At 38.8% G+C, this 18,349-nt stretch overlaps 2 long non-coding RNA genes across 6 annotated transcripts; one reads left to right on the top strand and one right to left on the bottom strand.

The window, feature by feature from the left end:
* Positions 1-283: 283 nt before the first annotated feature.
* On the bottom strand, positions 284-9,525 carry LOC109705884. Of its 4 annotated transcripts, none has more exons than XR_002214963.1 (6): positions 9,387-9,525; positions 9,043-9,161; positions 8,848-8,926; positions 8,563-8,619; positions 682-917; positions 284-609 (listed from the first exon to the last, which is right to left on the bottom strand). It is a non-coding gene; the product is annotated as an uncharacterized LOC109705884 (long non-coding RNA). The 4 variants fall into 4 exon arrangements; XR_002214964.1 differs by having other exon boundaries at positions 284-606; XR_002214961.1 differs by having other exon boundaries at positions 365-917.
* Positions 9,526-12,612: 3,087 nt separating this feature from the next.
* LOC109705886 lies at positions 12,613-14,379 on the top strand. Of its 2 annotated transcripts, none has more exons than XR_002214966.1 (2): positions 12,613-13,055; positions 13,818-14,379. It is a non-coding gene; the product is annotated as an uncharacterized LOC109705886 (long non-coding RNA). The 2 variants fall into 2 exon arrangements; XR_002214965.1 differs by lacking the exon at positions 12,613-13,055 and adding an exon at positions 13,114-13,425.
* Positions 14,380-18,349: the final 3,970 nt, after the last annotated feature.

Below are 18,349 nucleotides of genomic sequence, written 5' to 3'. Positions count from 1 at the left end.
CTAACTGGATTAGTTTACATTGCTAACGAGCAAATATCTCTTATCAATCATTGAAAGCTATCTATTCAGTAACATTTGATTGTAACATATGTCAAAATAAATCAAAAGATTTGATTTCGTAAATAGTTCAATATTATAAAACATATTTAACCGTATGAATCATCGATGCAGCAATCCTATCAACAAAAACTCGTATAATTCATAGGTTATGCTCATAAAAGCATTCTATCTGAACTAGTCTAAAGAAATCTCACCAGCACTGGAATTTAGAGCAATCTAATGCTTACAAACAATTGCAAATCATTTTACAAATTCAAAAATACAGCCAAAGCCAACTGGCAAGAACACGTAAATCACGCGGAGGTAGTCATAATTCACAAAAACCAATAAATTAAGTCAACAGTCATAACAATGGTTTGCAAACTGTTATGAAGTTTGTAAGCACAGCATTATCCAACTAACTTTCTAAATGGCACACTGAGACTTCAGCTGTTCTAAATTTTCTTTTCTTAGTAATACTCCTGATCAGGACTCAGATTTCAACTTCACTTGGAAAGGTTCCGACTTCTCCAAAAATCAACACATCGTTCTTTTACAACTAAAGACCTTCTAAAGTACAAAGAAAGCATAAGTTTTGTCACTTAAATACACAAATAGTGAAAAGCAAAACACATGGCTTACCTGTATAATCAAAAGTTAAATGAGACCTCTCATACGATTAGTTAATTGGAGACCCAGAAAACATGGTTCATTCTTCTTTTCCCTGCGAAGTTCTTTCCTCAACATAGGGATACTCACTTGGGGAAATCCAAAGGCCCCATAAAATACACAGATGTAGAAAGAGTAATAATATGGAAGAATAGAAGTTTGACGGATAAATGTTCCAGCAGACCTCGATGCCAAAAAAGAGAATAAGCCTGCATAGAAAAACATATGAACCAAAAAGAATAGGTGTTCATCGCCGAATCAGCCCCACAATTAAAAATAAAATTTATAAAAAAAGATAACAAAAAAAAAATTGCAAAGGCAAAAAAATTATTTGGTGGTTCCTAAATTTTCGACTTGTAATCTCAGCCCATCTTTTGGAAAAAATGTACGGAGATCTCCTAAACAATAGGCTACATTAAAATAAAATAGATTATTCAACTTAATTTTACAAATATTGAACCGTTTAAAATAGATCTAACTCAACTTTTAAATGTTTTGAACAGTTTAACTGGCAACAAAATTCACAATTCCGTCGGTTGAAATGGTGTTCGAAGCAGATAATTTAACAGAATCACTGTTAAACTAAACAAAATTTCCAATGTAATTGATCAAAATCAGTATAATAAAAAAAAAAAAAATTTCAAGAGTTGAGAGGATACCAATCAAATGAAAATTAGTTGAGGGGTATGTTTCGAAATGTGCTACAATTAAAGGGGTTCTTGTAGCACACTGAACTTTAGCAAATTGCAAGGTTCAAGTGTTCGATTAGTGTTCTGAGCCTTTCCGGATTTTCTGGAGAGTCGTTGACTGTGTTCTGACCTATTACTCGCGTCTCGAGGAGCGAAGGTGAGTACTTAGCGCCAAAACCTCCAAACTGCAAGTTTTGGGGTGCTGAGTACCGGTACTGCATCGCTTGAGTACCGGTACTGGACCTGGTACCGGTACTGCATCGCGAGGGTACCGGTACCCTGTGTATTTTCTCGCTTGACAGAGGTTCGGGTTTTCGCGCTCGGCTACAGGGTACCGGTACTCCAACCCGCGTACCGGTACGCAGTGCAGTCCGCAGACTGCATATTTTTTAGAGTTCTTTTTGTAATTGTTGCAATACATTATATAACCCCACACCCTTTGGCTTGGAGCTTTTTATGCTGCAACCAGAGAGGAGAAGAGGTGAGTTCCTCTTCATTTTCCCTTTTGCTTTTTCCCTCTCTTTTGCTTTGGTTTTTGAGGTTTGATCTCTCCACCTTGCTTCTCTTTGCATGTTGGTGGTTTTCCCACCTCGGAGAAACCTTAGAGCAAGGATTGAAGCTTGTTTGAGGAAAGATTTCCAACCCTAGCACCTTCTAGCTTGGTTTGGAGCTTGGGAAGAAAGTTAACAACCTTTCTACTATAAAGGTTAGCAGCCTTTCTACTATATTTTATTGTGGTCTATGCTTGGATTTTGGAAGGAAACCTAGTTATGAGAAATCTAGGGTTTTATTTGGGGGTTTTTGATTTGTAGCCTTTGGGGTTAAATTGATGGGTGTAGAACATTCTTTTAGGTTGGATTTGAAGTATCCTAGCCTTCATTTGGAGTTTGGAAGAGTTATACACCATATAAGATAAATTTCTACCTCTCATGGGTTGGATAAAGTTGATCTTGTAGGGTGTTCGTTCGAAACTCCTAACCCTCTTAGAATCTTTGTTAGAGAGCTAGGAGACTAGTGGGCATCCTCGTTCGCGCAAACGAAGGAGATTCGAGGAGTAATCGGTGGGTTTGACCTCACCAAAATGGATGAACTCCCCCTATGTTATATTCCTTATTGTAAAAATGACAAATCATGCATATTCATGCTAGATAGAGCATATGTGAATTTTTGAATGCATAAAATGCATATGACATGTACCATGATTCATAATCTCTATGTAATAGAGAGAAAAGCATATGTTAATTGTATACGAGATGGCAATTTATATGGCTAGAAATCATGTTTCATGTAGTGAAAATGACAAGTATAGCATGCTCTTGGACTTAGAACTCATGCTTGACATAGTGAACATTAATATCATAAAGTGGCATTCAACTTACTAAATGGTTAAACTCTTATTTGATAACATAGTGATAAACCATTGGATCATTAGCTTTTATACCATGTTTTAGAGATGATGACATTGGACTTGAGACAGATGATTACGCTTGCTTGCCATTGTGCTCATTCGCACATGCTTGTGAGCATCGCTCCCCACAAGCCGGCACTCCGGAAATAGCCAACACGACACAAGCTCGCCCGTGCGGGATTGGGAACCGAAATGGAATGCCATGGAGGAGGCTCATTCCTAGAGTGGGAACGTTGACTACCACAGGGCCATTAGGCACAACGTAAGCCAGACTACACTTGTGTAGGTCCTACTTGATTGGAACAATGTTGAACAAAAATGAAATGTGGACATTATACTAATTTACATATGGACATCATACTAATTGTACATGCTCATTCACGTTAGAATAGCACTTATACATATGAAATTCATGCTAAGTAGAAGCATAGTAGTTTAGTAAAATTTATTACATGCTCATTATACATGTTGTTTACTCCCAGTAAATGTTAATTTATACTACTTATGCCTCCATGACCTAGTGGTATATTCTGCTGATGTCGGCGGCTTACCCACTAAAAACTATTGACTGATAGTTCTCATTCACATTGTGTTGTTGTTTTTGTTTACAGAGCCATCCACTCCGGGAGAGGCTAGGGACCGCGGCAAGGGTGTCGCCTCTAGCTAAATAGTGAGGTGCTTTACTTTAGGTGGTCCATCTCTTGTAAGGACCGAGATTTTTGCAATGTAGTTAAACTCTCAGTTGATGATGTTTTTGTGTGTAATTTAATTACAAAAGCACTCGTCAAGTTTCGGGAGAAAATGAGTTAAAACGGAGATTCTACGCGATTTCCAAGTTTCACTTAAAGTGAATAGTAACTCAGTTTTCCGGAGAAGCCACGGTGCGAAGTTGGCTTCTAGCGCGTATCGGACTCCGTTCATAGCAGTCCAATAGCTCGTTTCGACCGGTTCAGCTGTTCTGGAACTGATGACGCTGACGGATTTTAAGTTTGACGCACGGATTTCGAGAAAAATCTGAAAATACGTGTTTTATATGTATTTGTGCGTAGTTCTTCTGTTGGAGAGATGGATCGGATTTCGTCGCGAATCCGCGACGGATTGAGGCGAAACGAAATTGTAGCTTTGTTGTCTCTGTTGTGCTGATCGCACTGGTGCGGTCCGTTCGCAAATCTGACGGACGGATCTGCGGAGATTGCGCATTGATCGAGGAGAGGTCGGTGATGGCAAAACGATATTTTCGTAAAAAGTGTGACATTTTATGTACCGTTTTGTGTGAGATCGCACGTGGAGGGGTATTCTCGCGTTTTACACGCGCTGTGAGGGACTCAGGATCAAATACTGAAGTTTGAGGGGCTTTTCCGCAAATTGCACCTTATATATATAGTGTATCTAGGGTTTTCTACCTTGAAATCCTAACCCTAGACCCTAGCCGCACCTTGCCATCTTCTACTCCCTCCCCTGAGTGCACGGCGCGCTCCCCAGCCGCCGGCGCACGCTGCCGGTCGCCGAAGAAGGAGGTTCCATCTCCCTCTCCATCTCTCTCTCCATCTCTCTCTCTTTTCTTCTCGGGTTGGAGCCCTAGTCGAGGCTGCATTGCCTCCCTATTCCCTGCCGGTGTCGCCCTGACCCTATCAGAGCTTCCCCCGACCGGTCGCTGCCGCCTGCCGCCATCGCCTGCGCCACCACTGCTGGTTCTGCAATCTGCGGCCGCCCCAGCCCGAGCTCGGGCTGAGACTTGTGTGCGGCCTCCCCCTTGCGTCGCCGCCGCCCCGGACCAACCGTGAGGCACTTCCCCGACCTCAGGCCGCCGGCCGCTGCCGCCCCAAGCTGCCCAGTGCGTTGCCGCCGCCACCTCGGCCAGCCCTCGGCCGTCCCTGTCTGCTCGGGCCAAGGCAAGCCTGCGACTTCCTCCTCGCGCCACCGCCGCCTGGGACCACCCGTTCCGCCTGCTGCCGACCTCGGGTGATCCTCCTCCGCCGTCCCTAAGCCTTCGGCCGCCGCCGTGGCCGCCTGTGCCCGCGGAACCCGAGCTTTAGCTCGTGCGGGCTCAAGTCTCTCCGCCATCGCCGCCGCCGCTTCTCGCCGCCAACTGAGGTGAGCATCGTGTTCCTCACCTCCCCCGCATCCATCCCTGACCCGCACGCACGCCGCCATGCCGCCGGAAGCCGGCCGAAGCAGGCTTGCTCCGGCCAAGCCCGAAATAGGGCTTATTTGAGTGGGTTTATTGTTCTGAGCTTCCTGAGCCTCCCCGATCTCTGCGGAAGGGAGCACGATGATCGTAGCAAATTGCTGATCATCGTGCTCACGTTAGATTCTGTCGGGGAGACTCCGTTCCGCTGTTTCGGCGATGTCGACCCGGTTGAGCCTTTTCAGCTGCTGTTCCGTGCTTACGCGCGTTTTTCCGACGATCCGAGGCTGTTCCGATGCCTCCGGAGGTGAGCACGGTGATCGATGGTCAGTGCTGATCACAGTGCTCACCTCACTTTGGATCAACAGTGTCCGGTTAGCCCTGTTTGGCGCGATCTTCCCCGACTGCGCGCTGTTCACAGAACTTCGGGTTGCTCCCGCGCCTCCCACAGTGAGCCGATGTGCTCCGGACCATGAGCACGGCCTCCGGCACATCGAGACCTGTCAGTGCATGTCTCGGCGGAACTTAGAAGTCCTCGGTTTGCGTGAACGAGCTATTTTATCGCCCGATTTACATAAAATGTTGGGATTTTATGTAAATACAGGGGCTTTTGTGCAATCGTACACCTTGTGGCTACTGTGGGTAGTGTGTTTGACCTCTGGACTGATTGTCCATGATCCTGTAGCTTTTGCGGAAATCGAAAAGTCGATTCCAGCGCGTTTTTCGACAAAATTCGCCGAAAGAACGCGGTTTCGGTTCGTATTTCTTCCGACGTGGTTTGGTTATCCTGTAAATTATCGCTGAGCCTTGTTGGCTGGTCATCATCATCATTTTGTGGGTTCGGTGATGATAGGTGAGCAACGGTGGGTTCCGGTGTCGAAATAGACACTTTTGGGAACCTGAATTCGTACAATTTTTCGGGGATAATTGTGTAGTGGTGCTATCTTGTGTTTGCTGCCAAAACATCCAAATTGGAGTGTTTTGGAGAAGCAGGTGACTCGTGACACGAGTCTGTGAGTTTCGGGACACTTAGTTGGTCCCGACGGCGTCCCGGTGTGGTTTTCGGGACTTCCGGCGAGTTACGGTAATCGGTATTGGGAAACCGATCTTCGTGAAATTGTTTGTGGGGTTGTGGATACTGTGGTTCTTAGTAGTGGGTTAGATACTAACCCGGTGGACCCTCTATAGGTCCTGTCGACATTCATTTGCAGTCAGGAGACAGACGCGACATCCTTACAGGTGGGTACTTCGATCCTACGTCGGTACAGTGGTGCACGCTTGGTGATGGTTTCTTACCCTTACTCTTCTGTTGTTACTATCGCATAGTATATTGAGCCTTGCACCCTTGTTTATTCGTTATACTCTACTCGTTGTTTGCATGCTTAGTATCCTGAGTAGGAGTAGAGTAGTTCTATCTACATGCGTATCTGTTGACCTAGTTGGTCTGTTGTTGCATTCAGTATCTGTTGACCTAGTTGGTCGGTTGTTGCATTCCGTATCTGTTGACCTAGTTGGTCGGTTGTTGCATTCCGTATCTGTTGATCTAGTTGGTTGGTTGTTGCATTCCGTATCTGTTGACCTGGTTGGTCGGTTCTCGTACTTCGTATCAGGGACCTTGTTGGTCAGTTGGACTCTGTGGACCTTGGGTCCAGGCAACACATCGACTCTCTTGTCATGTGTTTCGATCTGGTTGATCGTGGTTTGGCGTTGTACGCCCTTGTTTCTGGCTTCGGCCTAGGCACCGGCTTCAGTCGGTTTTGTATTGAGCATACCAGCATGACTTAGTCACAGCACTTGGGGGTATTCACGACACCGGGTCGGTTTGGCCACCGACCGGAGGTGTGCTTATCCGGATGGGTCGTCCTGTGGGGCGGGTGAATCAGGTCGGTGCAGTTCAGTGACAGGCAGCGCTTGAGGTCTGCGGACCAATATAGCAGGCATCAGATTGGGTACAGTTTTGGTTTGGTTACCTTGAGGCATACTTGGCTTTGCATTCCTTACAGTAGCAGTATTGTTTATTACTTCTTCTTTATCTGTTATAGCTACTGTAGTTTCTTTATATCAGCATCAGTATTTGTTTACCATATTGTTATATATCTCTTCCTGATCCGGTGAGTACTCCTCGCCTTCATCGGCTTGCGGTACCCACTGGGAGGGGAAACATGTTTACATGTTCTCACCTCTCCCACCATTTTTCAGGTATTGCGGGCGGTGAGAGTCGAGACGAGATGTGAGACACGTTCGTAGCGATCGATAGAGCTTCCTACCCAGATTATTCGGTTTAGTTTCTACCCTTACTATTATGTTGATATAGCTCAGATAGTTTATATGGTTCAGTATTTTTATTACATTTGAAAATGTGGGTTTTCATGAATGTAATAAAGGAATTTGTGAAATTTGTGAAAAAAAAAATGGTTTTCTACCCCTCGTGGTAGCGCGTTTTAAAAGAAAAGGTTTCCGTGTGGGGAAAAGCTTTCAAAAGAGTTTCCTTATGGTTTTTATGTTTAAACACTAAATAATAAATATCTGATGAATGGTGAATAAATGTTGTGTATTGTATATTCATGTAGTGTGGTTGTATCCTGATTATACTCTATTTGGAAATCTTGTACTTGTGCGACACCGTGCAAATACAGGGAAGACTGTCCGTGTGAACAGTGGACTCCCTATATTTGTGGCGGGTCTGGCATACCCTGGGGTCAGGTTTTCAAAAAAAAAAAAAAAAAAATACCCTGGGGTCAGGTTTTCAAAAAAAAAAAAAAAAAAAATTCCGCTGTGTTTTAACCTAAAAGGGACACCGGGGCGTGACATCTCTCCTTTTGTTTTAGTTAGAGTGAGAGTTTTTATACCCTATGTGTAGAGACCACCATTTTTGTGTATCTTATACCTTGCATTTGGATCTTGGGATGTATTTACTTTATGATTTATACTAGTTGTTTAGCTCTTTATATTCTACTTGTCATTAGAAATTAATTGTTGTATGCTCTGATATCGCATTAGATGTTTTATCTTTCTTGTTTCATTATACTCTTATTGTAGACGCCTTACATGTTGTAAGCATATGGCGGGTCTGGACACACACCGGGCGGGCTTCCGCTGGGTCCCGGGGCGTGACAATTCTGTACATTTTTACCTTTATCTTTTCATTTACTTAAACTCTGAACTTAACTATTTCTTGCAATATCATCAATAGTTGCATTTTCTTTCAAAATCTGTAGTAGCATTTGACAGGATCTTAGCATACAACTAAGAACAACAAAGAATACAAAGTGCAAATACACCCAGGGATGATGTTATTGGAAATTAGGCAGGTTCTGGGACTAAACTATTTAAATAAATAAAAAAACATGCTAGCTCTACACCCCAAAAAGGGAGGTAGATCTTACCCCCCCTCTCCAAGGGTTTACAAACCCTTTCGCTTTTTTAATATTATTAAAAAAAAAATAAAAAGGTGCAATAGTAGCCCTTGAATGATGGGGTGCAAGATTTACAACCCCTTTTGGCGAGTACAGGTAGCATTTCTCTTAAATAAATAAAAAAAAAACATTAGAGACCACATGGCAATTCATCAAAACTTCAGGGACTACCTGAACACTTTACCCTAGAAAAAGACAACAAAGAATTTTTACCGTAGAGGAGTAAGATACGGTGTCTTCCACAGAAGAAAAGGCAAAGAGTAGAAGTACCTGAAAAAAAAAAATCAAGCATGTGTCTTCAAACAATAACTTTTTAAGGGTTTTGCCTGAATTCTAGCAATATCAGAAAACCAGAAATAGAATAAACAAAATGAAAAGCTATCACACCCAAAAACTAATAGTCAAATTTTACACCATAGCTAGCTCAAAGATAAACAACAGCCAGAGTTCTCAATGACCTAACAGTATAAGCTAGTTTTAGTATATAAAAGAACTTACCACGAATAGAATTGGTAATGCAAAGACCGAGCACACACAATGCCGATGAAGTTGCCGACAAACATAACTGTCACAATATCTAAATGAATATATAAAGATGAATTCAGTTTCATTTTGAACGATAAAAATGAAGGTGACACAAATTATTATTTGCAGATACAACAGTTAGTATACTAAAAGAACAGAAAAGCGTACGTTCTCCACTGGGAGTTTTGAATCTGGACTTGCGAGAGAAAAATTGCTGAATGGTTGAGGATTCTAATACAGCATTACTTAATCTGGATTTCACGAGATTGATTAATCCTCCTTCATGCCTGCCAATATCTGTTAGTATTAGTGAATTCAATTATGTTCCCAACAGTTTATCACAGTAAAAGTCAGAAGAAATCCATTTCTCAACCATAAAATGTAAAATTACTATAACACAACTGAAAAAATATTAAAAAAATTGACAGACCACGAGCTGATTGTATATCTGAGTAGATAAGAAGTACAAAAAACAGCATTTATTATCGACAAAAAATAAATAGAGTACTCACTTGGACCATCTATAGTGAGCAAACACTAGAAGCAATGTAAGATGAAGAAGCAGCAAGGCACTGGCAAACTCCTTGGATACAAAAACATTGTCTGGTACAAATTTGAAATTGACTGACCTGAGAAATTCAAAAGATTAAATATTAAGCCAAAAGTTACAAGGAATATTTTTGAATTTTAAAACAAATATGCGAGCAATTTTGGTCGAAGACATGGACCTCAATTTGTTAGACAATATTCAGCATGAAATCAGGTATGGTGGCTCGTAAAACTCAAGCGTGTTCCTTTTCGCAACAAAACAAAAAATGAAACTGAAATAAGCATGCAACCATTTTGCAATTGTCATATGCATAAGCCTATTCAACAGGGTTGAAGATAGACTTGCCAATTGGATACGAACCTCTCATTCCCCAGTTGGCAGGGTTAATCTTGTTAATTCAGTCCTTAGTGCTATGCCTAATCACATATTCTTTAACTCTTTTGTCCCTAAAGGCGTTGTTTCATTGTGCTCTAAAACGATAAGAGATTTCATTTGGGTGAAGAACCTTAATAAAAAGGTCTTCATCTTATAAACTGAGATTGTGTTACTACTGCCAAAACCTTGGGGGTTCTCGGTGCTCAGGATCCTATCGTAGGCCTAAAAGCTTTGTTGGGACCCAAAGTGTTCAAAATTTTAGATCAGAATAATTCTTTTTGGGTCAGTCTTATGTACCACAAATAAAACTCTTTCATCCTTGGAAGACTAGTAGACATTCTTCTAAGAATTGCTCTCTCCTTCTCAAACCCATAAAAGACTGAAGTGGTGACATGGGGGAAGGCTTGCGAAAATTTATTGAAAATGGCAAGAATACTTCAATTGTTGATAATCCTTGGATTAGCTTGGAAACCTACTTTTATAAATGCTGACATATCCTTCGGCACGAAAAAGGTGGCTAGACTTACTAGAAATGAAAGTTGGAAATTAATAGCTTATATATCAGTAGTTTCGTACTTAGTTGGTTAAGCAAATCATAAACATCCCCTTTGACTAAGCTCCTAATGGGTGGGACTTGGATTCCCAACAAAACAGGCAAAGCGACAGTTAAGTCTATCTATCACTTTCTTAAGGGTAAACCACATAACAATCATTGTTCATTGGAAATCCTTGTGGGTGGTTGCCTATTTAGAGTCAAAACGTTCCTTTGGAAGGTTATGTGCTATGTTGCACAGATACGGATACGGGGATACGGATACGACACGATACGGATACGGTGATACGACAATTCCTAAAACTTCTAGGATACGATACGCGGGATATACTTGAATAAAATATTATTTTAAATATATTTAAATATATGTTGATTATATGTAATGATATATTGAGAACAATCAGAATATCTGGACTATATTAAGGAATATATTCTAATATGCATTAACTTGTATAATTGTTTTACATATGTTCATTAAAAAAAATAATCAATCATATAAAATAATAATTCAAAAAGTATCAAACCAACTGTCATCCAACTTGATCAAATGATAACAATAGATATGTAGTTGCACAAACTAGATAATTAGTCATTCAATATACATGTCTGTTTTGTTAGTTCTATTATTAAAATAGTAATAAAAAAATATGGTAGCAATGTAATAGAGAAGTAAAAAAATCATATTTTCTATAGCCTTTGTTGCTTAATGCTAGATTGACAAATTAGATGAAAGAGAGCCTATACTGTATGAAGATAGAACGAGAGGGAGCGCCTTCTACCATTCAAGAGCAAAAAGATATATGAAATGACAAATTGAACAGAGATTGACGTTTTTCTCACTCTTTTCCTTCTTTCTAATAGGTTTGGACGTGAGTGTTTTAAAAAAATTTTAAGTTTCGATCATTTTAGATCAAAAAAGAACCTGGCCGTGTCCCCCTCGTATCCCCCCGTATCCCTCACGTATCCGAGCCGTATCCGATATTTTTTTATTTTTTAAAAATGCCCGATACTTCATTCCCGTATCGAACACGTATCGGGCGGGTATCGGGCGCGTATCGGTATCCGATACGTATCCGATACGGGTACGGCATGAAATTTGAAATATCCGTGCTTCATAGGTTATGTGGAATCGGCTTCACACAAACTTAAGATGTTGCGCTCTGCAAACTGCTTCTAACCCATTTGCAACTCATGTAGCCAGCTGGAAGACCAAAATCATGTCCTCTTGCAATGCAAAGTCGTGACACAAATTTAGGACACAAGTATGCCTTTAACTCATGGTTTGATGTGCCACCCCGTGCCGTACCAAGGGGCACAGTACAGGGGGGTCTCACACCCTCCCGTCGCGCTGCGGTACCCCACGGGTATCACGCGAGACAACGTGATACCATGAGGATACCGCGGCACTGTGTCGTGCCGTGGGCAATTTTTCTTTTTTTTTCCTTTCTTTTTCGTTTTTTGGCCTGTTGCCCTTTTCCTTTTTTTATTTGGCTTTTTCCTTGGATTTCGCCCAATTCCTTTTTCGAATATCTACTTGTTACATTGTTAGGTAAGTCAAAAAAGTTATAATTTAATTTTTTGCTAATATATTTTGAATACTTTTTATTTGTAAAGCTTATTTTTTAAAGAAATATAAAATTAGGCAACTTTTAATTTATAGTTTATAAAAAGCTGAAAACAGATGTACTTGATTTAATCAATATATTTACATATCGGCCCGAGCCATCTACTTCCACCAAAAACATGTACTTTTTTTTGCAAATTATTTTATCAAAATTTGTCGCACCGCGAAGTTTTCGGCGAATCAGGGGAACAAAATCGAACTCGATAAACAAATTTTGAAGCACATCTCACATAAAATTTTATTTTTTACGTTAGAAGATTGAAAATACTGATAAAATTAAAAGTTGAATTAAATCAATTGATACTTAAATTTATTTAATTTATTTATCATATAATTTATTGCTAAATTTTTATTGATAAATCTAACAATTTTTCTTAAAAAATTTAATTAAAAAAATAACATTAATTGATGAGTATTTTAATTTAATTGATGTGAATTTTATTATTGTGTTTTAATTTCTATTTATTATCAGGTATAGTTNTGTTTTTCTCACTCCTTTCCTTCTTTCCAATAGGTTTGGACGTGAGCTTTTAAAAAAATTTTAAGTTTCGATCATTTTAGACCAAAAAAGAACCTGGCCGTGTCCTCCCCGTATCCCGCCGTATCCCTCACGTATCCGAGCTGTATCCGATATTTTTTTATTTTTTAAAAATGCCGGATACTTCATTCCCGTATCGGGCGCGTATCGGTATCCGATACGGGTACGGCATGAAATTTGAAGTATCTGTGCTTCATAGCTAGTAAATCAACAAGGGTTTCATTTATGTGGCATCTTTTTGTCAAAGATCAGAAGAACTTTGGCTCCTTTTTCAGGGCGTCAAAAAGTTTTGTATATATTATGGTGAAACAAAAAATGACTGTAATATCCAAGAGCTTGCTTAACTCTGCAAACTTTTGCCTCTTTGATTGTTTCTGTAGAATTGCTCTTCTACTGTTGCTACTTAAATACACTGGTTTTTCTTAAGTAATTGGCTGTGATACCTTGTACTTAACGAATGTTTATATTTCTCACATGTTTATTGTGATTATCCCTCTAACTTTTGTTTTGATTATTTAGGTATTGTCAGAGATATTCCTTGGTAATAGATGATGAACTTACATCTTATACTCATTTTATCCAATAAATTTGTAAGAAACCAAAGTTTGGTGTTTATGATGCTGTGGAAGTCGTGATTAATAGATTTTTCACTCTTTCACGTTTCTTTGTTTTAACTTAAATTTGTTATCATATTTGCTGGACATTTCTATGCGGATGATCAATTTTTTTAAAGAAATGAACAATCATGCAAATACACAAAAAAGTTTTCTATTGGGATTTGGCTAACAAACATTATCCTACTTCTTTGTGGACCTCCAGATTCTTACATCCTTACACCAGCATCCTATACCATTTTCCATGCTTCACAGCTAGGAATAGTCAAAGGAAACTCTGTACAAATCCTGCTTTCAGTAAGACATGCACAACAAGTATTCGTTATACTAGCTGGAATTGTAGAAGATTAAAAACTGTTTTGTAGAAATGGCTTATTTGCTTCTTAATATTGTCATGAATCTTTGTACCTGCTAGTAATGTTGACTATCATGATCTATAAAAAAAGAGGTACAAAGAATGCAAGGTAGCGCACATCTGTATATAGTCCAAATCTGTCAATATGTGTTAAAACTATCACTTGAATGCAGTGGATAAGGTTTATATGCATTTCTATGGAAATAGGCTGTAATGATTGGTATGTGACTAGCCCATTTATTGCCTAGTGCAGACATTTAGATAAAAGGTGATTAGAATGGTATTGTATATTCACTTTTGACCCTTTTTTTTTTTATATATATATCTTTGACAGCACCAATGACAGTGTCTTGGAAGAAATGAAGAAGAATTACATGCTCGAGCAAGAAAGCAAGGCAGGGAATAAGAGCTAAGATGAATATTCTTGCATTTTATTCACCCTCATACTGCTAATATTTTGATCGGAATTCTTATGCGCCTGGCCTTGGAACGAAGTGATCACTTATTAACTTGTTCAATTGAATCGATACTTCTAACTTCAATTTTGTCTTTTGCTCCATGGAAGAGACACTTACTGTTCCTTTTGTTTGGATCTTAGGGAAAAAGTTTCGCTGGCTTAAAGCTGGTAGAGTAAATCTATTTTACGCCACAATTTATGACGTCTTCTAGAAGTAATTTGATGGTTGTACCATATTCTTAAATGCTTGTATGTTAGGAATGACGGTAAGAGAGAGAGAGAGCTAGTCACTCCTCTAGAACATTCCAATTTGCAATAAATATTCAGAGGCTATGTAGAGATACAATTGATGTTTAATGTGTCGTATATGAATCTCGACTCGGCAAATTCTGCTGATTTCAATGACAATAGCAACAAAAGTTGAAGCGAAATTGATTAATGATTTAGTTGTCGATGTGCTGCAACTTTGTTACTTGAGAAATTAGAGAAAATAAGGTTGAGCGAAACATCAAGCAAATTCTTATATTATGAAGAAAATGAGAAAAGAGAGCCCTTTTTTCTTATTAATAAGAATGATTTTCCCTGATGAATATGCTGTCTTACCACTTGTTTAGTCCTTGATTCCCTTCGGAAGTTTCAATTTGTTGGCAATTTGCAAATGAGTATGCCAGAATCAAATTGCATGTTGATGAACGCTTTTAACTGTTACGGACACTGTATGATCTTCCTCCTGTCGTTGAACCATCCATGTATTTTGTGTTTCCGTTCTGACGAGTGAAAACTTCACAATTTTTACTTCTCGGTATCTAGGTCGGATGTAGAGATGTCAACGGGTCGGATTCGGGGCGGATTTTTAAAAACCCGAACCCGAACCCGACTCCAAACCCGAGACCCGAACCCGAACCCGAACCCGACGGATTTTAAAAATCCATATCCAAACCCGAACCCGACCAAAAATCCGAAACCCGAACCCGAACCCGAACCCGAAAATTTGAACTCGAAACAATTATTTCTTTTTTCAATATTTCAAAATATATTATATTAAATTTAAAATTTTAAAATACAAATTCAAATATAACATCAAATTTTTATATATATATTATATATAATACAAAATAAATTCGGGTTCGGGTCGGGTTCGGGTTCGGGTCGGATACAATCAAAATCCATATCCGAATCCATATCCGTCGGGTTTTTATTTTTTATATCCATATCCAAATCCATATTCATATCCATCGGATATATCCGTTTCATTCGGGTTCGGATTCGGATAAAATTTCGGGTATCCATACCCATTGACATCCCTAGTCGGATGTCAATTCTGCTTCTATTCATAAAAATCCTGCAGTATGAATCTATAGTTCAATAGGAGTACAAATCAAAAGGTTGCAAACACATCATTGAGGTGTTCAAAGTTTTGTTTCCTGCGCCTTTTACGGATTTCTCACCATAGTCAATTTTCCAAATTCGGTTCTGTTTAGCATGGCTAGAGCTTTGTGAAAAAGTGTTGTTCGATTAAAGCAATTATTATTTTGTTGAAACTATGAAATATCTCGAGCTTCTAGAGGCCAAGAAGATCTGCAGATTCAAGTAGTCTTGCTGATGTTCTGAATTCTGAGTAAACTTTGAACTTCTTTAGAACTTGCTTCTGAGTGCTGCTTACGTCAGATTCGTCGTATATTACAGTCTCTTTTCCCAAAAGAGACGGAAATGACCGGCTAATGGACGCACCAGAATGCAGGTAATGAGCAGAAGCGAAAGAAAGTCAGCTTCTTGCCGTCGATGCTTTTTCTTCCGTTTTACGTCGTGCGGTGTGTGTTGCTTAGAGCTGCCGGACACGCAGAATCATCTTATTTAAACATTGATTCCTCATGTTGTCACTTGGGAGATGAGAATATGGTTGCTGATTCCCTTCAACATTATTATGTGTTCTGAAAGGATAGAGAATCTGTGTTGCAAGAATGCTTGTAATCTTAAACTTTATTCCTGCAGTTTATGCTCTTCTCATTTTCGGCATCTTTGACTCATTTCGCGGAGAAAGTCTTCTTTGTAACAGAGATTCTTTCTGGAAGGATAGTTGTACGGAAATATTATTATTCTTTTCTATCTTTTCAACTTGAAGTTATATCCTACTGCTCTCGACGGGTCTCTGATTCAACCAGTGGTTCAACCACTACCATGCTGAAGGGCATTAATATGGCATCATAAATACTTAATTATTATTTGTTCATACTAATATATAATATTACAAAATATATGCCGATATAGTACTCTATATTACTTTTAAATATTATTACACTATATAATTAAAAATGTATCATAAGTGTAGATTATTAAAAAAAACTAATGCATATTCTTAATTAATTATTGGGAAAACTTCAGATACCACCCCCGTGGTTTCGCACTTTTTTACTTTAGTATCTTGTAGTTTAAAGTGTATTAATTTAGTATCCTGTGGTTTCGCACTTTTTCACTTTAGTACCATGTGGTTTAAAGTACATCAATTTAGTAACCTGTGGTTTTATTTTTCTCTTTTCGTTGGTTCCTCTGTTAATATTTCGTTAAATTACATACAAAAAACTTCAGATATCCTATCTAGGTTGATCGAATACTCACTTTAGTACCCTTTAGTTTTAAATTTTGTCACTTAATTTTTTTTCCTCCGTTAATATTTCGTTAAATTATATACAAAAAATTTTAGATATCCTATCTAGATTTATCGAATATTCACTTTAGTACCCTTTAATTTTAACTGTCACTGATTTAACAAAAAAAATTAGTGAAAGAAATAATTAAGAAAGAAAAATGAAATCATAGGGTACTAACTTGATGCACTTTAAACCACAGGATACTAAAGTGAGATAAAGTGAGAAAGTGCGAACCCATAGGGGCTAACTTAATAATACACTTTAAACTATAGGATACTAAAATGAAAAAGTGTGAAATCACGGGGCATATTTGAAGTTTACCCTTAATTATTGAAATATAAAATAAAAAAAAATCCGACCGGTTCTTCTAAAATTGGGTTTTGTTCCACGATTCACTGATTTGATCACTAGTTTGAATCGGCAAAGCGGGTTTTAAGCCGGTCTGGTTTTATGGGTTGAACTAAACCGGTTTGGGCACTAGGTTATGATCTGACCGATCTAAGAAAGAAATTTTTGGCAAGTCTATAGAGATTTTTAATTATAAATATAGATCTTTGGAACTCTTATTTTTAAGGCTAAACTACATAAAACCCTCATGTCAAAACCCGATTTTTCACTTTCCCTCCATGTCATTTATAAACCTACACTTTGCCCCCTTATAAAATGAAAAATGTTCACTTCGCCCCCTGCCGTTAGTAATCCGTTAGAATTCCGTTTATAAAATATTATTATATATTTTTTATGCCAAAAATATCCTTAGCTTTCTCTCCTGTGAACATGGTGGGGGCAAAATGGTGAGGGGCAAAATGGTCATTTTATCATCACAGTTCACACCGTACCCACTGTGAACATTTTTCATTTTATAATGGGATAAAGTGTAGGTTTTTAAATGACAGGGGAGGAAAGTGAAAAATCGGGCTTTGACAGGGAGGTTTTCTGTAATTTAGCCTATTTTTAATATTAGAAATAGCCCCGTAACTTCGGGAGAAGGGGTGCCCCCTCACAAAGGGGGTCGTAGTGACCAGGCCCGGGCGACTGTTTACCAAAAACATAGGTCTCCGCAAAGTCGTAAGACCATGTATGGGGGTTGACGCCTGCCCAGTGCCGGAAGGTCAAGGAAGTTGGTGACCTGGTGTCGGGAGAAGAAGGGGAAACTGTTTACTGCTTTTAGGGTAAACTTCAAATACCACCATTGTGGTTTTGCACTTTCTCACTTTAGTATCCTGTGGTTTAAAGTGTATCAAGTTAGTATCCTATGGTTTCAGTTTTATCTTTTCGTCAGTTTTTTCATTAATATTTCATTAAATTATATACAAAAAACTTCAAATTCTCCACCTAGATTTATCGGATATTCACTTTAGTACCGTTTAGCTTTAACTTTGTCACTGATTTAATGAAAAAAATTAGTGGAATCGATAATAAAAAGACAAAAATAAAACCGCATGTCACTAAATTGATACACTTTAAACCATATGGTACTAAAGTGAGAAAGTGTGAAACCACAGGGGTGGCATTTGAAGTTTCTCTCTGCTTTTATAACACGGTGAATTGTTGACACATTTTAAAAACAGTAACTGTTAGCTGCATTCAAGCGAAGTATTAAATTTCTGAAAGTGCGAACTTTAGCAAATATATACCGATTTAGAAAAAGATAAGCGGTTCACCGCTTTTTTGAGCATTTCTAAATGGTTTTAATATTTTGAATAAAGCGGTGAAAGATTTGCAATATTTAAAAAATGATGATTCATTCACCGCTTTTTG

This window comes from Ananas comosus, unplaced genomic scaffold, assembly GCF_001540865.1.
Source record: "Ananas comosus cultivar F153 unplaced genomic scaffold, ASM154086v1, whole genome shotgun sequence".
In the NCBI taxonomy this organism is placed as follows: domain Eukaryota; kingdom Viridiplantae; phylum Streptophyta; class Magnoliopsida; order Poales; family Bromeliaceae; genus Ananas; species Ananas comosus.
The sequence above is the reverse complement of the archived record's forward strand: the minus strand, read 5'-3'. Positions and strand labels throughout refer to the sequence as shown.